Source organism: Physeter macrocephalus, chromosome 12 (genome assembly GCF_002837175.3).
Source record: "Physeter macrocephalus isolate SW-GA chromosome 12, ASM283717v5, whole genome shotgun sequence".
Classification (NCBI taxonomy): Eukaryota; Metazoa; Chordata; class Mammalia; order Artiodactyla; family Physeteridae; genus Physeter; species Physeter macrocephalus.
The window spans coordinates 20,085,702-20,105,229 of record NC_041225.1 but is presented as its reverse complement, the minus strand read 5'-3'; the positions used below and the strand labels follow the sequence as shown (position 1 = coordinate 20,105,229).

Genomic DNA, 19,528 nt, shown 5'->3' with positions numbered 1-19,528 from the left:
GGTTGGGAGTCCGCCTGCCGATGCAGGGGACACGGGTTCGTGCCCCGGTCCGGGAGGATCCCACGTGCCGCGGAGCGGCTGGGCCCGTGAGCCGTGGCCGCTGAGCCTGCGCGTCCGGAGCCTGTGCTCCGCAACGGGAGAGGCCACAGCGGTGAGAGGCCCGCGTACCGCGCAAAAAACAAAACAAAACAAAACAAAAAAACCCCCCAAAAAACCCACAAATAATTATTAACCTAATTTTAAACCTTCTATTTTGGGTACCTTATAAATAATATATATGGATAAAATGGACAAAGTGCTAATCTATGTAGTGTCAAATAACTATTCCATGCCATGCTACCTTTTCAAACTTGTCTTTACATTAGAAAATTACTTAGGGTGTTGGTAACACAAATCAAATACAAAATACTTTCAAATAAAAAGATTTGAAGTCAAAAAAAAGTGTAAAGGGCCTTATAAACTGTAAAGTGCGAGACATGCCTGTTGTGAATGAGTGTCTTCCTGGTGTCCGTAGCGACACCACCCAGCATCATCCTTCATCTGAAGGGGCCACAAGTTACCCTTCCCCACTGTGTTTAGGGAATTCATACCTTATCTTTGCGAGAAGACAACACTTTTGACCCTAAACCCCAAAGAGGGCCACTCCCAAATCAGTTGAATTTGGCCGGATTAAAACGCCTGGAAGCAATTTACAGACACACCCTAGAACAACCCTCCAGAAAGACTGCCAAGTTCTCCAAAGACAGATTTGAACAACTTTTAATTACTCCCGCTTCACACAGGAATAAAAACAAGCCCCCACAAAAAATAAAAATAAACCCACAAATCAAACTACCATCACCTTCTTACACAACAAACTGACAACCAAGAGTAACAGAAAGGACGCTTTCTGCGCGCTGCACAGGGAAAGGGGACTCCGCGAAGGTGCCAAAGCCACAGTCGTCCCCCCCCCCGCCCCCGGCAAAACCCTACCCGCCTGAATTCCGGGCCCGCGCCCCAGCGACCTCCTACCTGGGCGCCCCGCGGGCGGCGAGCGGGGAGGCGGGCCGGGCGGGGGCGCCCCGGGAGCCGGGCGGGAATCACATCCCCGCGCTCGGGGCCTGGCTGTGCGCTCCCAGCCGGCTCCGCCCTCGCGCCCGGGAAGCGCGGGCGCCGCTCGGGCTCCGGCTCGGGCTCCGGCTCGGGCTCCGGCTCGGGCTCCGCGGGGGCGGGGACGGCTCCCACCCCGCCCCACTCGGGAGACGGGGAGACCGCCAGCCCCTTCCGGTGCCGCCCTCCCCGGGTGTCCCCGCGGGGGACCCCGGACGGCTGCCGCGCGCTCCCCCCGGACTGAGATGGAGCGACTCACCGAGACCTCGCCAGTCGGTTGCCCCCCTCCACGGCGGGGTCCCTGGGCACGACTTCCAACGGAGCTCCCGACCCGCCGGGCTCCCAGGCTCCAGCGACACTCACACTTCTGCCCCCGAGCCTGACCGGCGGCCAGCCTCCGGAGCTTTGTGAGCTTGGACGAGTCGGAACTTCTGCGAACCTCCGCCGCACGCACCTCGTGGAGCGGTCGGGGCGATTAAAGGGTTTAATGCTGTAAACCTGGGCCCGGCGCGGAGTTGACACTACACGAATCACCTGCTACTTTGATTGTTACAGTTAAGCGCCTGAATGGACAAGCAGCAGTGCAAGTGGTACAGCCTTGATACCAGACTTCTTGGCCAGGCCTCGTGTGCTTTTACGCTTAAAACCTACTTACCCCACCGGTTCGTTTTGAACTCAGAGGAATGCAATGACCGGGTCACACCTAGACCTCTGTGGGGGGAAGGGGAGGATGCTGGGGTCCTGGCAGCGCGCGCTTGGCTCCAATCCGTGCCTCCAGCAAGTGACTGGACCCCAGCTTGTTCTGAGAGCCACCTAGGCCATCCTTGCAGGAGACACTGAGTAAATGATGATTGTTTCCTTCCTAATAGAACACACCACCCCTTCCTGTATCCCTTCCAGGCTGGGCAGGCACTCCTTTCCCCAACCCATCCCTTGATATCCACATCAGAAACTCAAGAATTGAGATAACCTGGGCCTCAGCCGCCCCAGATAATTCTGCGATGGAAAAAAGCATAAACGATACAGCAGCAACAGCGCCTCTGCCCTAATGCTGCCTTGTGGCCTCGAATGATGACATTTTTTTTCACTTTTTATTTTAGCTGGTTCTAGAGCATGTATGGTTCCTCTTTCTCAGAGGAACTGGCTCACATTTGGGGCTGGTGACATAGTATTATGAGAACTCATCACATGTCCCATCTCTTAGTTTATTCCTGTTGAGGTGGCTGTTCTCTAAACCTGGCCCACCTATTAGAATCACCGAGGGCATCTGGACCACCCAAAGCTCAGATCAGTCCCATCAGAAACTCTGCAGCTGAGGCCCAAACCTCAGGGTTTTTAAACCTCCCAGATGATTCCAGCATGCACGCAGGAGTGTGAACAAGTGTGCATCCAAAGCTCCTACAGTGATGCCCTCCCTCTGTATCCTCCACCTGAAAATACTTCAGTGAGTGTGTCGGAGTGGCAGTGAGTGAAACTAACACAGTTCGACGCCGCAGAACTCTCCCACAAGCGATAAACTGTCTTACTATTTATACAATGAAGATTTTTGAATAGTTCACAAGTAGAAAGAAAAATTGATTTGTGCAATAATGTAGAAGTAAAAAATTATACTTTCCTTTTATTTTTCTTTTATGTTCTCGATGCTTCCCACCTACCCCTACCCCAGCTGTTCCACTAGACACCAGGGCGCCTAAACCCAGGTGGGACCCTCAAACACCTCCCGTTATAGGGATGGGATCTGAAGACCTGACCTTCTCACCTATAGCCACTGCTCTACTGGGACCATGAATTCATCTCCTCCCTCACAGAGCGATGCTGACCCCCTTCCCTGGATTCTCCTCCCTCTGTTACCTCTCCTAGGTAACAGGTGTGTCCACCTGCCTCACTCCACCCTGGGTTGGAGGCTTCACGAGGTGGAGACTGTCACCCTACATCACTCTCTGCTCTGGTCTCAGCACCGCCCAAATGCTCTGGACGCGGGCGTGCGCTTCAGTTCAGAGACCACTTCATGAAAATGGTGACAGGTGTGTTTGCCAAGACCGTACAAGGAACAGAAGTAACATCCAGAGCCTTGGGACCCCTCCTGGAGTGTGTGTCCCTCACTACCCTCCCACCTCTGAAACTCATCCTTTGGGAGACCTGTCTGTCTGCCACCCGGGCCACCTTCCTTAAGAGAGACCATATCCTTGAGGATTTTCAGCCTTTCCCCGACCTGTCAAGCTGCTCAGATCACACGACCCTCTTTGGAGGAATAGCTAATAATGCACACGAAATAGCACCCCACTGACCAGTACAGCATGCTCTGGTGATCTGAAACACAAGACACTCCCCATGGCCTATGAGGCATGACTCTTTGAAGGACTGTCCATTATAAACATTCACACCAGCCTTGACAGCTTTAAAGAGGGAGCATTTGTGGGCTTGTTTCCCTGAATCCCCAAAGCCAAAGTGTTGGAGAACTCTGAGCCTTGAGTCTATACCCTAAACCATCGAGTTGAGAAGGATGTACGGTCATGTCAAGAATGAAAGGTATTTTTCCCACCCAAAGGAGCAGAGTTAACCAGCAGGTGAGAAGGAAAGCAGAGGGGAGACGCCTGGTGTTTACTGACCCTGGAAGGTCGCTGAGAGGGGGTCCAGCACCCCCATTCTCCACCACCACCAAACAAGAGACACCCGAGCCTCCTCCCAAGAGAAGAGACTGAGGGGACCCTGGAAGAGAGAGGCACCCCTGGGCTCCCCTTGGCGTAGCCCTGGACACCGCCCATGTCATGGCAAAGTCTGGGGTCCAGCATGGCCTGTTCCGAGGGGCAGCCCGACAGCAGAGCTGCCCGAACCTGGGGCCAGGCTGCCTCACTAAGTCCAGGGTATCCTCAAGTGTTCAGAGTCCCAGACCCTCCAAGGGGGCTTCAGAGGGGCTGAGATGAGCCATTGCAGTTGGGGACCAGTAGGGCAAACAGGATCTCAGCTGAGGGCTTGAAGTCCAGAGGACTGACCAGCAGGCAGAAGCCATATCCAGATGCCAGGACAAGCCTCAAGCAGTCCATACCTCCATCTCCACCACCCCTGAAGAACCCCAGTTACTGTCCAGAGAAAAAAAGCCACTTGAAGAGGGAAAATTCTGAATAGATTGTGCTGTTTCCCCAAAGAGACGGAGCCTTGACCCAGCAGAGACTAAACAACTCTGCATTGGCAAGATTTTCTTCTGGCCTCAGATGGAAATGAGGATTCATGAGCTAAGTTGACTTCAGCTGTGGAAATTTTTTTTTTTTTTTTTTTTTTTTTTTTTTGCATTTGCGCCTCTGTGACTCTGGCTACACCTATTTTTTGTTGTTCATGGAACTGCCAGTAACGGCTCACAGAACCACAGCGTTCCCTGAGATAGATTTAAAAACCACTGTCCTAGATGGACTTCCTGCTATGGCCTAGTTTTTTGCTCCTTTCACACATTTTCCATCCACTGAGCTCCAAATAATCACTTTTTAAACCTATGTCTCTTTCCATGTAATGCTTCGCGGTTTTAATCGGCTGAAGGCTCCCGTTCTCTATGCAGTCGTGTGTGGGCTTCTGTGATCAGCTTTCTGCTCAGGTTCCTCTGATTTTGTCAGACCTTTACCAATCAGACAGCCACGTGTGAACTAGAGAGGAGAGCTGGTGAGAAAGTATAAAATATCATAAGACTTGCACGGACAACAAACTATTTCTTGACGTCCTTTATGAAGAAGAAAAGACAGACATTGCCCTGCCAACTCTTAGTTCTAATGGCAGCTTTCATCGTGTTCAGTGAAGGCAAATGACCACAGAAGCTCCTTGTACCTGATTTTTCCCATGTTAACACAGAGAGTGCACAGCAAGTTCCAGAGGCCGATAGACTTAGTAACTTCCAAGAACTGTTAGTAACCTAACAGAACCGGACTGGCAGGCCTCCTCTTTTTCACCAGCTGTCTTTGATTTGATGATTGCTTCGACACATAATACTGAAAGCACCAATGACCAAATCATCCATCACCATCCAAAGGGCAGCCATTACCAGCTTCCCACGTCATCCAAGCAGGGCCAATTGAAACCTTTGTGCTTAGTCATGTGCAAGCTATGCAACAAAAGTACTGCTTTCCTTAAGCACAGTTTTAAATCTAACAGCCTTTCCTGGTAATTCTACATGGTTGCACCACCACTGGTGCTCTGCAAGTTTCTGTGACTCACCCCTAAATTTTGTCGCTTTCCCTTTTCCCCAAGCGCCTTCCAAAATCCAGATTTTCATGTTGCAGCCTCTCAACTCTTTGATACTTCCTGAATATAACTGCCAATTTAATTTCTCTCAGTGGTTTCCTTTTAATACGATCACTATAGTACATTAAAGACAGCTGCAAATTCTTCATTCCTCCTCTAATTAAGGGGCGAAGTCAGATTCCCTCCCCTTGAACCTGGCCCCCCCAAATCAGTGACTTAACCAACACCAACCAATAGGATAAGGTGGAATTGAAATTTCTGGGACTTCCGAGGCAAGATCATCAAAAACCTTTCAGCTTCTTTCTGGGTCTCTTGGAGCACTCGCTCCTGGTGCCCAAAGCTACCTGGTAAGAAGTATTACTCTCCTGAGACTGCCACACTATTAGAAACACTAAGCCTCATAAAGACCACATGGATGCACCCCAGTCCACAGCCCCAGCTGACAGCCAGAACCTATCCCAGCCATGGGAGCGCCATCTTGGATGTTAAGCCAGTAACCCTAGTCAGCTGCTTTCTGACTACATCCACGGGAAAGGCCCCAAAGGAGAACCACCCAGCTGAGCCCCATCAACCCACAGAACCATGAGAGATAATAACACACTGTTGTTTAAGTCGCAGAGTCTGTAGCACAATAACAGACAGGCAAAGCAATGGCAACACTCAGGAATGTGTTATGATTCTCCATGGCCCATCCTGCACCATGGAGAGTCAGCCCAACATGCAAAGTCTCTATGAATTAAAATGACACCTATCTCCCTTCTCCAGCATCACCTCTGAACGCTACCCAGTTACAGAGTTCCTTAAGATTATGACTGTCTCGCCAGCAAATAAAGGAAAAATGAGAGTTATGAGATAGTCAAATAGGTTTAGCTTTACATATACTATTTTGAGTAAATGAAGTAACCATGTACTTTGCAAATGCTAACTGCAAGAATGATTTAGTTTCTAGTGTTGTCCTTTAATAGTTTTCCAAGAAAGAGTATGACCCGTGGGAAGTAAGCCTCTGCCAGCAAAGGTAGTTGGAAGAGTAAGAACAGGCCACGACTTCTGACAGTAGAAGCAGAAAGAAAATCCGGGCAGACTCAGGAGTGCCAGAGCTGTTGAATCATTTCTCTAATGTCCAAAGGTTATATTAACACTCACCTAGTCCTTTCTCTTGTCTTTCCTCAGAACAAACAATTTGGCAATAACTCGGCAGCTGGCGAGCTACTCCAATAATAATCACTGTTCTCCTGAGGCAGGAGGAGAGTTGTGTCCAAGGGGTGGGAGAAGAGGCCCTGGTACCACTGATTCCTTCTTTGCCTCTTGCATCCTTACCAGTAAGTCACTGAATTGAGAGTCTTGATGGTGGATGCTGAGCTCTTCCAACTCTGGGATGGTTAGACCCGCTGATGAGCTCAGCCTATGGTCAAGAACGTAGCTGGTAATGTCCTCAGAGGAGGCCAGTGCCACTGGGCCTGGAGTCCTTCTGAGAGTGACAGTAGTAGAAGCCTATGATCCCAACTTCCCAATAACGGCATAAAAGATTCAGTATCCAGACTTGGTACCAGTTTTGGGCAGGAGACACAGAAGATCCCTTGAGTGTGACTTCTTCATGGGCTCTCGGGACTAAAGATTCCCTCTTGCATTCCTCTAGATCTGTGCTATCCAATACGTGTAGCCTCTAGAAACATGAAGCTGTTTTAATAGTTAAAAATTGAGTAACATTAAAAATCCAGTTGCCCAGATGTACTAGCCACATTTCAGGAGCTCAGTAGCCACACGTCATTAGTGGCTGCCATATTGAACAGCACAGTCATAGAACGTTCCCATCTCTGCAAAATATTCCATTGGACATTGCTGCTCTAAAGCCTAGACAATTCAGGGCCTCTGGAATAGGGGGTCCTTCTCTGGCCAGCTGGTTTTCATCCAAAATAGACAATCTGCTCATTTTAAATCTATACCTGAGCAAGAAACCTCTTCATACCTCCGTCTTTCCTCTCAATCGACCAGGTCATCATTTAGGCTGACTTTCATGGCTCAGCTCAACCTTACCTCTTCACCCCTTCCCTCTATATTTCATGTTCTCTGTTTGTATACTGTTATAACTACCTGACATTCATCAATATAATGCTTTGCCCATAATCATTTCACATCTATACTTTTTTATTTCTCTAGTAAATATAAGTATTTAAAAATTTCTCTAGTAAATATAAGATTTTCTATTTACTAGAGAAATAAAAAATACAAAACCATGTATTTTGTGGGGGAGGAAGGGAATCCCTCCACACCCTGTCCCAAAACACTCGTATCAACCATAGCAATACCCTGAATGTCAGAAGTAGTCAACAGACCAGCTAAGGAGGAGGGTGTAGAGGAGTTTTTATAGCAAGTATCACCCCATACTTCTACTGCCCTGCAATGAATTCTAGCAGAGGCAACACTGTAGTCCCTAGTCACAGGATCATAAAATCAGCAGCAGAACATTTATTACCTTTCAATTAAAAAAAAAAAAAAAAACCAAAGATTTTAAATACAAGTATGCTAGTAAATGAAATTGAAAAATCTTACCACACTCTATATTTTTGTCATTCCTTTCTGTTATTCACTAAGAAATAATAATCACTTACAGTGCTTTCCTGTTGCTTTGACATATTAACCATGTGTTTATCAAGTAACTTGGTGTTGCCCAACTCAACCTGGCCATGGGAATAATGACACAGAGAAACAGTCTCAGAGAGAAGGTGCCCACCTAGAACCCACGCTTTCCTAAGAGCAGGAAGAAGGGGTCCCAGTGCATACTGTTTTGAATGCAGAGGAAAGCCCTAAGTTTCCTGGGATGGGAGTTTTCTTTCCCTATGCTGTTAGACAGGAGCAGTGCCTCGCCCACCATGGGCTCAAGGGAAGGACAGTCTCCCATGGCTACCTCCTCACATGCTGATCTTATAAGTCTTTTGTCTAATTTATCTCTAAGTTTTCATACTGTTGATCCTACTGTAAAGGGTATTGCTTTTAAATTCCAATCCTGGATCTTCATCGCTAGTGTATGGAAATACAACTGATATTTGTACATTGATCTTGTGGCCCACAAAACTCACTTATTCGTTCTGGTAGCTTTTTAAAATAGATTCCATAGACTTTTCTATATAGACCACCATCGTATCTGCAAATATAATTTTACTTCTTCTTTTCCAATCTGGATGCCCTTTATTTCTTTTACTTGACTTTTTAGATCCTTTAGTACAATGCTGAATAGAAATGAGAAAAGTGGATATTCTTGCCTTGTTCCTGATCTTAGGGGAAAGCTTTCAGTATTCTACCATCAGGTGTGATGTTAACTACAGATCTTTCATAGATGCTCTTTATCAGGTTGAGGAAGTATACTTGTATTCCTAATTTTTGGATAATTTTTATCAGGAATAGACATTGGATTTTGTTAAATGCTTTTTATGCATCTGTTGAGATGATATATGTTTTTTTCTTTTTTTAGTTTTATTAATATGGTGAATTACATTTCTTGATTTTCCAATACTAAGCCAGCCTTGCATTCCTGGGATAAAGCCTGCTTGGCCGTGACGTATTAGCCTTTTTATACATTGTTGGATTAGATTTTATTTTGTTTAAAACTTTTATATCTGTGTTCATGAGGAATATTGATCTATAGCTCTCTTTTCTTGTGCTGTTTTCTTTTAAAGATGTTTTTATTTTTTAACATCTTTATTGGAGTATAATTGCTTTACAATGTTGTGTTAGATTCTGCTGTATAACAAAGTGAATCAGCTATACATATACATAGATCCCCATATCCCCTCCCTCTTGCGTCTCCCTCCCACCCTCCCTATCCCACCCCTCTAGGTGGTCACAAAGCACTGAGCTGATCTCCCTGTGCTATGCGGCTGCTTCCCACTAGCTATCTATTTTACATTTGGTAGTGTATATATGTCAATGCTACTCTCTCACTTCGGTTTTGATTCCAAGGTAATACTAGCTTCTTAGAGTTGGGACGAACTTGTGAGTTGGGAAATATTTACTCCCCTTCACTTTTTTGGAAGAGTTTATGCAGAACTGATATTATTTCTTCCTAACGTGTTTGGTAGAATTTACCAGGGAAATTATTTAAACCTCAAGTTTTCTACGTGGAAAGAATTCTAATTGCAAATTCAGTTTCTTTAATAGATAGAGGGCTATTCAAGTCATCTCTTGCTTCTTGAGTGAGGTTGGTAGTTTATGTCATTCAAAGAATTTGTCCGTTTCATCTAAGTGTCAATATTTTTTGCATAATTTTGTTCCTAATATTCTGTTGTCATCATTTTAATATTTTTACTGTAGTGCAGTGATATCACCTAATTCCTGTTATTGATATTTCTGTCTTCTATCTTTTATTCTTAATCATTCTGGCTAGAGGTTTATCAGTTTTACTGATCTCAAAGGATTAGCTTTTAGTGTCATTGATTTTCTCTATTGTATTTCTGTTTTCTACTTAATTGCTTTCTGCTTTGATCTTTATTATTTCTTATCTTCTGCTCGCTTTGGGTGTAATGTTTCTTCTTCTAGTTCCTGAAAGTGGAGGCTGAAGTTATTGATTTGACACTTCTCTGCTTTTTTAAATAGACATTTTGTGATGAAAATTTCTCTTTACGATGCTACATTTCCATTTCTCCCTGCCTGGCTTTTGTGCTATTTTTGTCACTCATTTTACTTTTACAAACCTTGCACTGTACTATTATTATTTTGTTTAAACAGTCAGTTTTCTTTTAAAGAAGTTTAAGTAATAATTCCATTGCCATTTCTCATGGTCTTTATTCCTCTGAATAGATCCATATCTCTATCTATCATCATTTTCCTTCTGCCTAAAGGATTTCCTTTAATGTTTCTGTAGTTCAGATCTTCTGGTGATGAATTCAGCCTTTTATGTTCGAAACAGTTTAACTTTGTTTTTGAAAGATATTTTCAGTGTGTATAGAATTCTACGTTGACAGGGTTTTTGGTTTTTTTTTTTTTCCTTTCAGTACTTTATAAATAAGGCTCCAAAGTCTGCTAGTCTGCATTGTTTCTGTAAGAAATCTGCCATTTTGTCGCCCTCATTCCTCTGCAGGTGTGTTTATTCTCTGGCTGTTTTAAGATTTTATTCTTTATCACTGGCTTTAAGCAATTTGGTTACGATGAAACTTGGTATTTGTGTTTGTTGGGGCTCTTGGATCTATGGGTTTATCATTTTCATCTAATTTGGAAACATTCTGGTCACTAATTTCAAATATTTCATCTGTCGCTCCCTTCCTTTGGGGGACTTCAGTTACATGTGTATTTGGCTGCTTGAAATTGTTCCAAGTTCACTGATGCTCTGTTCTTTTGTTTGTTTGTTTCCCCTCTGTTTCATTTTGATAGTTTCTACTGCTGTGTCTTTACATGTATCCATCTATTCTCTTCAGTGTCTAACCTGCAGTTAATCTCATTCAGTATATTTTCGTCTCAGACATGGTAGGTTTCATCTCTAAAAGTTAGAGGTGGGCCTCTCTTTCTCATATCTTCCATTCCACTACTTATTGCTTCGAACATATGGAATACAGTTATAAAAAACTGCTTTAAGGTCCTCGTCTGCTAATTCCAACACCTGTGTTAGTTCTTAGCTGGTTTTGATTGACTGATCTCTCTCCTCATTATTTCCCTACTTCTTTGTATACCTGGTGTTTTTTTTTTTATTGGATGCCAAATATTCTGGATTTTGACTTGTTGGATGCTGGGTATTTTTGTGTTCTGGGATGCATTTGAGTTCTTGGAAACGTTTGATGATTTGGGGTGCTGCTTTGTGCCTTGTTAGGCAGGGGCACAGCAGCATTGGGTCTAGGGTTCATTTTGCCCCACTGCTGAAGCATGATCCTTCTTAGTCCTCTATCAAATGTCTGCAGATTAGGTTTTCCAGCCTGGCTGGTAGGAATAGAAATTATTCCTGGCCTTCTGCACCATCTAATCCTTTCAGGGTGGTACTTTTTCTGGCCTCAGGTAATTTCCTCACATACATGTGCAGATTGGTACTCTGCTGATTCTTAAAGGGAGCCCTCTGCAGATCTGAAGTTCTCTCTTGTTCCAGCTCCCTCTCCTCTGGCATCCTTTCTGTGAACTGTAGCCGCCTTGGTCTCCCTTGGCCCTCAGCTCCATCTTACCCATTCAGGGTAAGTTGGCTGAACTCTGCCTGGATCCCCCTTCCCCAGGGAATTGGCTGGACACCCTCCCATGGCCTGAAAATTCTCTCAGTTGGTGACCAAGAGCATTCATAAGGTCCACCTCATTTGTTTTCCTCTCAGGGATCACTGTCCTTCACTGGCTGATGTCCAGTATTTTAAAACCTCTGGTTTCATGTATTTTATATAGTGCTTTTCGTTGTTGTCCCTGGTGAGAAAGTAAATCCAGGCCCAATGACTCAGTCTCGGCTGGCAGCAGAATTCTGCTGCATAGTTTCTGAAGTTCACAGGTATTACCCTCAGCCATGAACATGCCACAAATTCTTTACACATCTCAAACAAATTTTTGGTTGGAAACATTTTTGAAATATTTATAAAACATAAACCAGAATTAATAAATGTCAGCCAAGACCAAGAATTTTGAGGAAGGAAGTAGATTGTGAATGATGTCAAGCAAAACACAGCCTGGCAGCTCTCAGGTTCTAGAGGCACAGACACCAGTCGGGAGGCACCAGAAAAACTCCCCAGGTTGTGAAGGAAGGAAGGAGGGTAGGAAGGGAAGAGAAGAGGAAAGGAGAGAGGGAAGGAGGGAGAGAAGGAGGAGGGAGGCCTCTGAATCCACTATCTCCAGGCTAGCCAAACCCAAGAATGCTGAAGGAAGAATTATTATCAATCATGATCACTTGAATACAGGCATCAGGAGGGAGGCGTTGAGAAGAAATTGTAAGAATGTTGAAAAAAGATGTTTAAAGAGAAAAAGATATTCTACATTAGTGGTTCTCAAAGGTCCCTGAGACCCTTCCAGGGCGTCCGTAAGGTCCAAACTACTTTGATACTAATTCAGAGATGACCTGTGCCTTTTCCACACACATTCTCTCGCAAAAAGCTATGTGATGTATAATACCTCAAAGACTGAATGCAGAGGCAGACATGAGAATTCATCTGTCTCCTGTTGAGCCAGATATTAAAGAGATTTCCAGAACAATGTAAACAATGTAAAATAATGCCAGAAGAAAAGTCTATTTTTTCTATTTGTTTTAAAAATCTAATCATTTTATAAAAGAGTTGTTACTTATGTTAACAGGTAATGAAGTTATTATTTTTGAATGATCAATAAAAATTCATTTTAAAATTTGTGTTCACTTCTAAAACTGTCAATATCAATAGTTAACCCATGTAAATAAATCTCTTTAGAGTTCTCAATAATTTTGAAGAGTGAAAGGGGTCCTTAAATCAAAAGTTGAGAACTTCTGTTCTACCTAAAGCTTGGGCAGCCCTATGGAGACCACCATGTAGTTCAGGGAAGCATCTTCCCAGAAGCAAGGACCAAGGGCAGATCAAGAGGTCAGAAGGGAGAATCACCCCCGCACCAGCTGCTTCACCTGTTACCCAGACTTTGAAATGATATTTCACTGAACAACAGCCCCTCTAAGCCTCACGCATGAGGAACCGTGCCCTCGCTCACCACCGCGATCTGAGCTGCCCTCTTAGGTTACACAAGTCCCACCCTGAGTTTCTCAAAGGGTATGCAAAACAGCCAGCGCCATTTACAGTTTACTTCACTACCGTGTCCCTAACTGTTCCTCTGACCCAAGCCTAGTGATGATCCTTTATGTAGGAAGGAAATGTACAAGCAACAAGCGCCTATTACATGTCCGACAGTAAGTTAGATGCTTTAATAGGACATCCATTTAACGCTCACCACGCTGTGAGCGGTATCACTATCCCCTTATTTTATAGATAGAATCAGACATTCTAGGGAGCTTAAGGAACTCACCCAACCGCAAAATAACCAAACGAACTGGAACTCAGGTCACTCTCCAAAACTGATGGTCTTTCCCTTCCACACTGCTGCCCTTTACTGCTCCAACATTTGTCACCGTTGCGGTGATACTGTTTGTGAAGTTAAAAACTCCCTAAAATAGGAAGGAGCTGGGAGATCTGCTTTGCAGAACAAAAGGAGTATAGCCTGGTGGTTCGGAGTGTAGACACTGGTGGTTCTGAGCTCCACCATATCCGAGCTGTGTGGGGCTGAGTAAGTCATAGCTTCTCTGTGTCTGTTTCCTTGATGGTAAAATGATGTTATAAATAGTCTCCACTTTACCGAGCTGTTGTGAGGACTGAATAAGTTAATAAGTAAAACGCATTTAAACAAACACTGTCTGACACATACAGAGTCAAGAGTAGAGAGGATCATTATTTGCCATACATTACCTATACTTGGGTAACTCGCTCAGCCTCTTTGAATCTATGGAAAGGGTATAACATTCCTGCCCTGATAACCACAGAGTTACTGAGAGACTTACAGATAATGAATATGCCTGAGAGTGTTTTTAACCGAATATTATACAAATAAGCAAATATTACTGCAGCATTATTAACCATAAACTCCTAATGTGATATCATTTTGGAATAGGGATATTTCTGGTAAAGAGTGGGTCGATATTTCTGGCAAAAAGACTATATACACTAGTATATACACCACAGCTGATAAGGCCCTCATTCCAAAAACACCAATCAAAACCACATCTAAGAACTAGGGTTTTTCTGCGCAAACACTCCAGTCTAAAGTAATCAGGTGTGAGATGCACAGAGAGCTTGGCCTCCATGTGATAGGACAGTGAATTTAGTCAATATCACGAAGAACTCTAAGGAACTGAATTCTAAACAGTACTCAAAGACCGCGAAGGGCTTCAGGGAAACAAAATGTTGGTCTGCAACCAGAAGTTGCTCAACATTCCTTACGCAAACCCAGAAATGTAATTATTGCCATGCTAAAGTGGTTCTGTTTCTCTTCATTTCTCATTGTTAAAAAGCTTTACCCAAACCTGAATCATTTCCTGTCTTAACAACTGCAATCTCTCTTTCCCGTTCTTCCTACACAGCTAAACTCCCAATCACCACTGTCAAAGAAATTCCCCTCCTCATTGCCAAATAGATATCCCAAGCCATAAGATGTCATGTGCACACACGTGCACACACACACACATGCACACACGTTCCTACCCTACTGAAGTCCCTACTGGTGCTTTACAGCATGTCACCATCTAACTTACTGTACACATTCTGTCATGATCTTGTTTATTAACCATCTATTTCTACTAGTATGTGTGCACCCAGAGGATAGGATTTTGGTCTGTTTTATTCACTGTCGTATTATCATTATCTAGAAGAAAGCCTGATATGTAGTAGATGCATTTTACATTATGTAAGATGAATAAATGAACCAATCATTTAACTCTGCACTTTGAAAACTCCGGTGCTTGATTTCAGTATTTTTCATCCCTCCCATTTAACAGTACTTTGGCTTCCTTGCCCAGCTCTTTTTCACAGCCCTGATAGGGCTCTTCAGCCATCTTTGTTTTGTCTCACCGGGCCACTGTCCATGAATGTACAGGTCTTGAGTTTTAGGACAACTTTTCTGTATTGGATCCTTCTAAAGGGAGCCGGGGAGCTGACTCAGCCAATGGGACTTCAAAGGATGGAGACCTGGAGCAAAGTGTTTCTCACCCTTGACTCAGTGGGGGAATGAGCAGAGCAGAGAAAGCTGAAGTCTGAATCACCAGTCATCCATCTCCAGGGCTGCTGCAGGCAAAGGCCCAGAGGAGGAATGTGTGCATCAGACCAGCTGCTCCCAATCCTGGCTTTAGCTCCTGGGCTGAAAAGTGGGCTGGGAAGAGAACCGACTCTGTTGATGCTATTTACTGAAGCGTGGCGCCTTCAAACCCAGGCTGGACAGCCACCGGCCCCAGATATGGGAAGGGGACCCCGTGAAGAAGAGCGAGGGATACCTGGGTCAGGAGGCCCCATACCTGGCTGTGCACCAGAGTCTCCTGGACATTCCAGAGTCCTGCCTCCTGAGTGGGATCTCTACAGGTGGTGCCTGGGAATCTGTATGTCTTAAGAGCCACCAGCTGCCCCTCAGACCAACCCTTGGTAACCAACAAGCCGAGAAGACCACTAAGGACCCTTCCAACCCATGACTACGAGACTCTGAGACCTCCAGAGAGGTAGGACACGGCCCAGGGGAGTTTTAAGTGGAGGTGGAGGTACTTTGGTTGGCCTGTGCTGGGGAGGGTGCCTTGCTTAGTGGACAGAAGCTGGGGCTTCTAGAGGTTCTGCAACACCCAGGACAGCACTGCACAACAAACTGCCCCCCATCCTACCAAATTTTCAAACGTCCCACACAACCTGAATGTAGGTAAAATCCGAGCCTGGAACCTAACTCTGTTTCTCATAGAAACAGGAAGTATTTTTGTGCAGTTTTACTACATATTGAATTTTGCAGAAATGCAGTTACCATGAAAATTGAGGGGAAGTAGAACTTTTCTTCCTGAAATTAAAAAAAATATTTTTCACCATGGGAAAAGTCACTGACGGCTCCACCACGCATGATACCTGAAGCTCCAGAGAGGGACAGACTATCTCCACCTGGCTTTGCGGCTGCCACGTTACAGACCTGTCTGTGCGTATCTGCGCACCTGACGGCTTCCGTCTCCCTGTTCAGCGGTGCTCACAAATGTCCATGTTGAACTGAAATGGAATAGCTTCCATCTCTCCTTCACACTCTGCTTAGAGTAATATAGTTACGTGTTTAATGTCATGTAGAGGTAGAATATGTTATCAGTGAATTTCATTATAAGTTAGTAAAGAGAATGTTGTAAAATATGCATTAAGGAAAAGAGCATTAAGTCTGTTGAAGCCACGAACCACCGATCCAAACCTCTTAACTCATCCCTCAAAACAAAGCCACCACTCAGCCGTACAAAAAGGGTGAAATAGTGCCATTTTCAGCAATATGGACGGACCTCGAGATTACCGTACTAAGTGAAGTACGACAAACATCATGTGATATCATTTATATGTGGAATCTAAAAACGATGATACAAATAAACTTATTTACAAAATAGAAATAGACTCAGACATAGAAAACAAACTCATGGTTTCCAAAGGGGATAGTGGGAAGGGGTGGGGGGAGAAATTAGGAGGTTGGGATTAACATATACACACTTCTATATAGAAAATAAATAAACAACAATTGGTCCTACTGTATAGTCCAGGGAACTATATTCAGTACCTTCTAATAACACATAATGGAAAAGAATCTGGAAAAGGAGAGATATATATGTATAAATGAATCCCTTTGCTGTATACCTGAAACTAACACAACATGGTAAGTTAACGATACTTCCATTTTAAAAAATGGTTATAAACCTCTTGACCCATCCCTCAGAGCAAAGCTACTAGCTGGAGGACAAAACACTATTTTCTTTGGCTCGTCCTTGTTGTTGGCTTGTTTCCCCTTGACTCGATCCCATTCGTCACCCAGGTTTGTGACCTATTCAGTAATGTCCTCCAGTAGAACCAGTTCAAATTCAAACCGGTCTTCCAGTACAAACCAGATGCTTGTAGTGTCTCAAGCATCACAGAAGAGGTCTATTTTCATGGACGGGCCCCCAGGAGACCCTCTCAGCTTTGCTCAGCTTTCCTTTTGAAGCACAGATAGTGTGAACTTTCTTTTTTAGAACTTGGTTTTATTAATGTGAACTCTGCTTTGACAGTTTACAGTCAAGACCACAAGGAGGGCTTGACATAACCACACTGGCTGACCCTGCTGGGCAGTAAGTGCCACCGTGGGGCTAGAAGATCTTAACGTTTAGTGCTTCTCCTTTTTAAGCATCTCCCTTCCTCCTACCCCTCACCTGTGTGCCACAGTGTACACTCTGGCTGCTAAATGTGACTGCTCTCAACGCACCTCAGAAACTCTTCCCTTCAATTCCTGGGGAAGCCCTCGGTCCAAGAAACAATAATAAGGTTACCAAGACCTGTGACCAAGGGGGAAAGGAGATATTGTTTGTACCAGACTAGATCCCAGCTGAGAATTATTCTTCATGCAGAGGTAATGAGGGAAGTTGCAAGAGAAAATCCTCTAGTGTGGTTTTCCTACCAAGTTGTTCTGCAGAGAAAAGATGGCACCTGCTAAATGATCAGTGGGTTCCAGATGGCTGGAGAGTAGCCGAGAAGGAGCCTCCAGGAGGACCTCCCAGTCATCACCCTCCAAAGCTATAAGGGTGGCCATTCCGCCATCTTCCTCTCCATCCTCAGCTAAACTTCTCCTGCCTCAGCTGTGGGCGTTTGCATCTGAGTGCTTTACTTAGACGGACTTTCCTCTCCCCCTTCCTCTTTCCATCCTTTGCCCCCTTTTCCTCTCCTTATTCTTCATCTCCCTCTACAGTCTCTTCCAAGTCTCATTCCTTGCTCTCCATCCACCAAGAAAGACCCATATGAGATACTACCTGTATTTTTATATTTTCTTGGAATTGTATCAACGTACCTTATTTTAAACTGTAACATTTTATCATTGTGTATGTGTAAAGTATTGATATAATTCATAAGTATTCCCCCCAGCCTTTTCATTTACCATTAATATTTATGGTATCTTCTGCTCTGACTTACTCAAATTTGTTCTAAGCCTAGAGTTCTGGGAATACTTCATTCCGAAAAAGCTAAATGCATTTATGAGAAAACTCAGCTTGCTTCTCAAAGTGGGGCTGACGGTGCTTTTCCCAATAAGATATAAATACAATTTTACATATAATAAGAATAGCATGGCATTGGAACGTCTGAGGTTAAATGTCTTTGATTGATGAGATTTGGCGTTTGACTAGGTAATCCTCTGAATCAACTCGCCTTGGATTGGAAAGCAATGTCACCTTAAGGAAACAGACTGAATGTACTTGAACACTTAACTCAAGGCCGCATTCAGCCTTGCTCCATTTATATAATGTCTTTGGGTTGGTGTCTACTCAGTGTACAGTGTGCCCCAATTTCTCAGGAAAGGGAACCAACTTCCCTGTTCCGCCACTTCCTGTCTATAGATGTGGGCCTAGGGATGAAGGCATGATACCCTGGGCCATGGCTGGCTGGGCCAAGAGCGTTTGCTCGGGCCAAAGCTAGAGCATTCACTTTCTCTCTCCCCAGAATTTTGCATCCAACCTGAAACACACATCCTATGAGTCACGGTTGGAGTCAAAACAAAGAAGGTGCTATTCTGCTTAGGAATGCATCTGGGACATGCGGGGCGGCCGTGTTTTCCTCTATATGAACCAGAGATGCAAAGAAAGGCAGTTTTCATAGAAAGAGAGAAGCAAGAAGTGGAGATAAGAAGAGAGAAAGACTCCTCAGGCTCTGCCAGGCAACCTCCCAGGCTGTTGCGGAAGCTAGGTGGCACCCCTGAAGGTTGGCTACAATCTCTCTTTTTTTTGCTTGAGCAAAGGCACCTCATTCCAACAAGCCTGTGGTTCTCGCCATTTGCCAAAGCCTATTGCTTGTTATCACCAACATCTACCTGAGTGCATCTCACTCTTCATAGTGAATTTTTTCTCAGATTTGGTTGTTATTACACAATCTGGTCCCTCTCTACTTCATGTCCACTCATTCGTTATTGTGTGTGTGTGTGTTTGCGTGTGTGTGCGAGACAGAGACAGAGAGAGACCTGACATAGAAAGCTCTGACCTAAGTATAGAAGTTTTCAAAGAAAGGCACTGTTTGAGGTTAACCTGTTCCTAAAAAGGACGTCCAGCTAACCCCAAAGTGTCCTGAAAGATGGCCTTCACCTCTGGGTCCACTGGCCCTCGCGCCTGGCTCTCATTGTACAGACTCAGGAATTCAGGTTTTGTGGTGTTTCACACGCATACTGTTCTTGTGAGGAGGCAGATGTGTCAGTCCGGAAAGGAACTCTGACTATTTAGCTACCAACAAAACCTATAACTTCCAAAGGGACAAGCTATTATTGTCTACTGACAGCACGTTTTCTTCTTCCAGGAGGGACACATTGGGAAACCACAATAGCATCAGAAGTGTTCTTAATGATCAAGGAGTCAGAAAGAAAGGTGGGTCCAGTGTTTCATGGCATCCGTCTCGGGGACCTTCATCGCCACTCTGCATCAGCACTTCTCAGCGGCTGTGACTGGTACATAGCCGGGGTGGGCACTGTCGCATTTGTCCAGGAGTCCGTATGTCTTGCTCCATGGCAGCCTCAGGCTATTTCTTCT

At 44.6% G+C, this 19,528-nt stretch overlaps 1 protein-coding gene across 5 annotated transcripts in view; it reads right to left on the bottom strand.

The window, feature by feature from the left end:
• Positions 1-19,528, bottom strand: part of IL1R1 (interleukin 1 receptor type 1) — an 86,209-nt gene that overhangs the window by 45,309 nt on the left and 21,372 nt on the right. The window contains exon 1 of one of the 5 annotated variants that reach the window (XM_028496829.2): positions 1,012-1,105. The exons of 3 other annotated variants lie outside the window; for them this stretch is intronic. The gene's annotated coding sequence lies outside the window, so the exon portion shown is untranslated. Of the gene's footprint in view, positions 1-1,011; positions 1,106-19,528 lie in introns of those variants that run through there. One more of the 5 variants, XM_007119908.3, reaches the window with a different exon arrangement.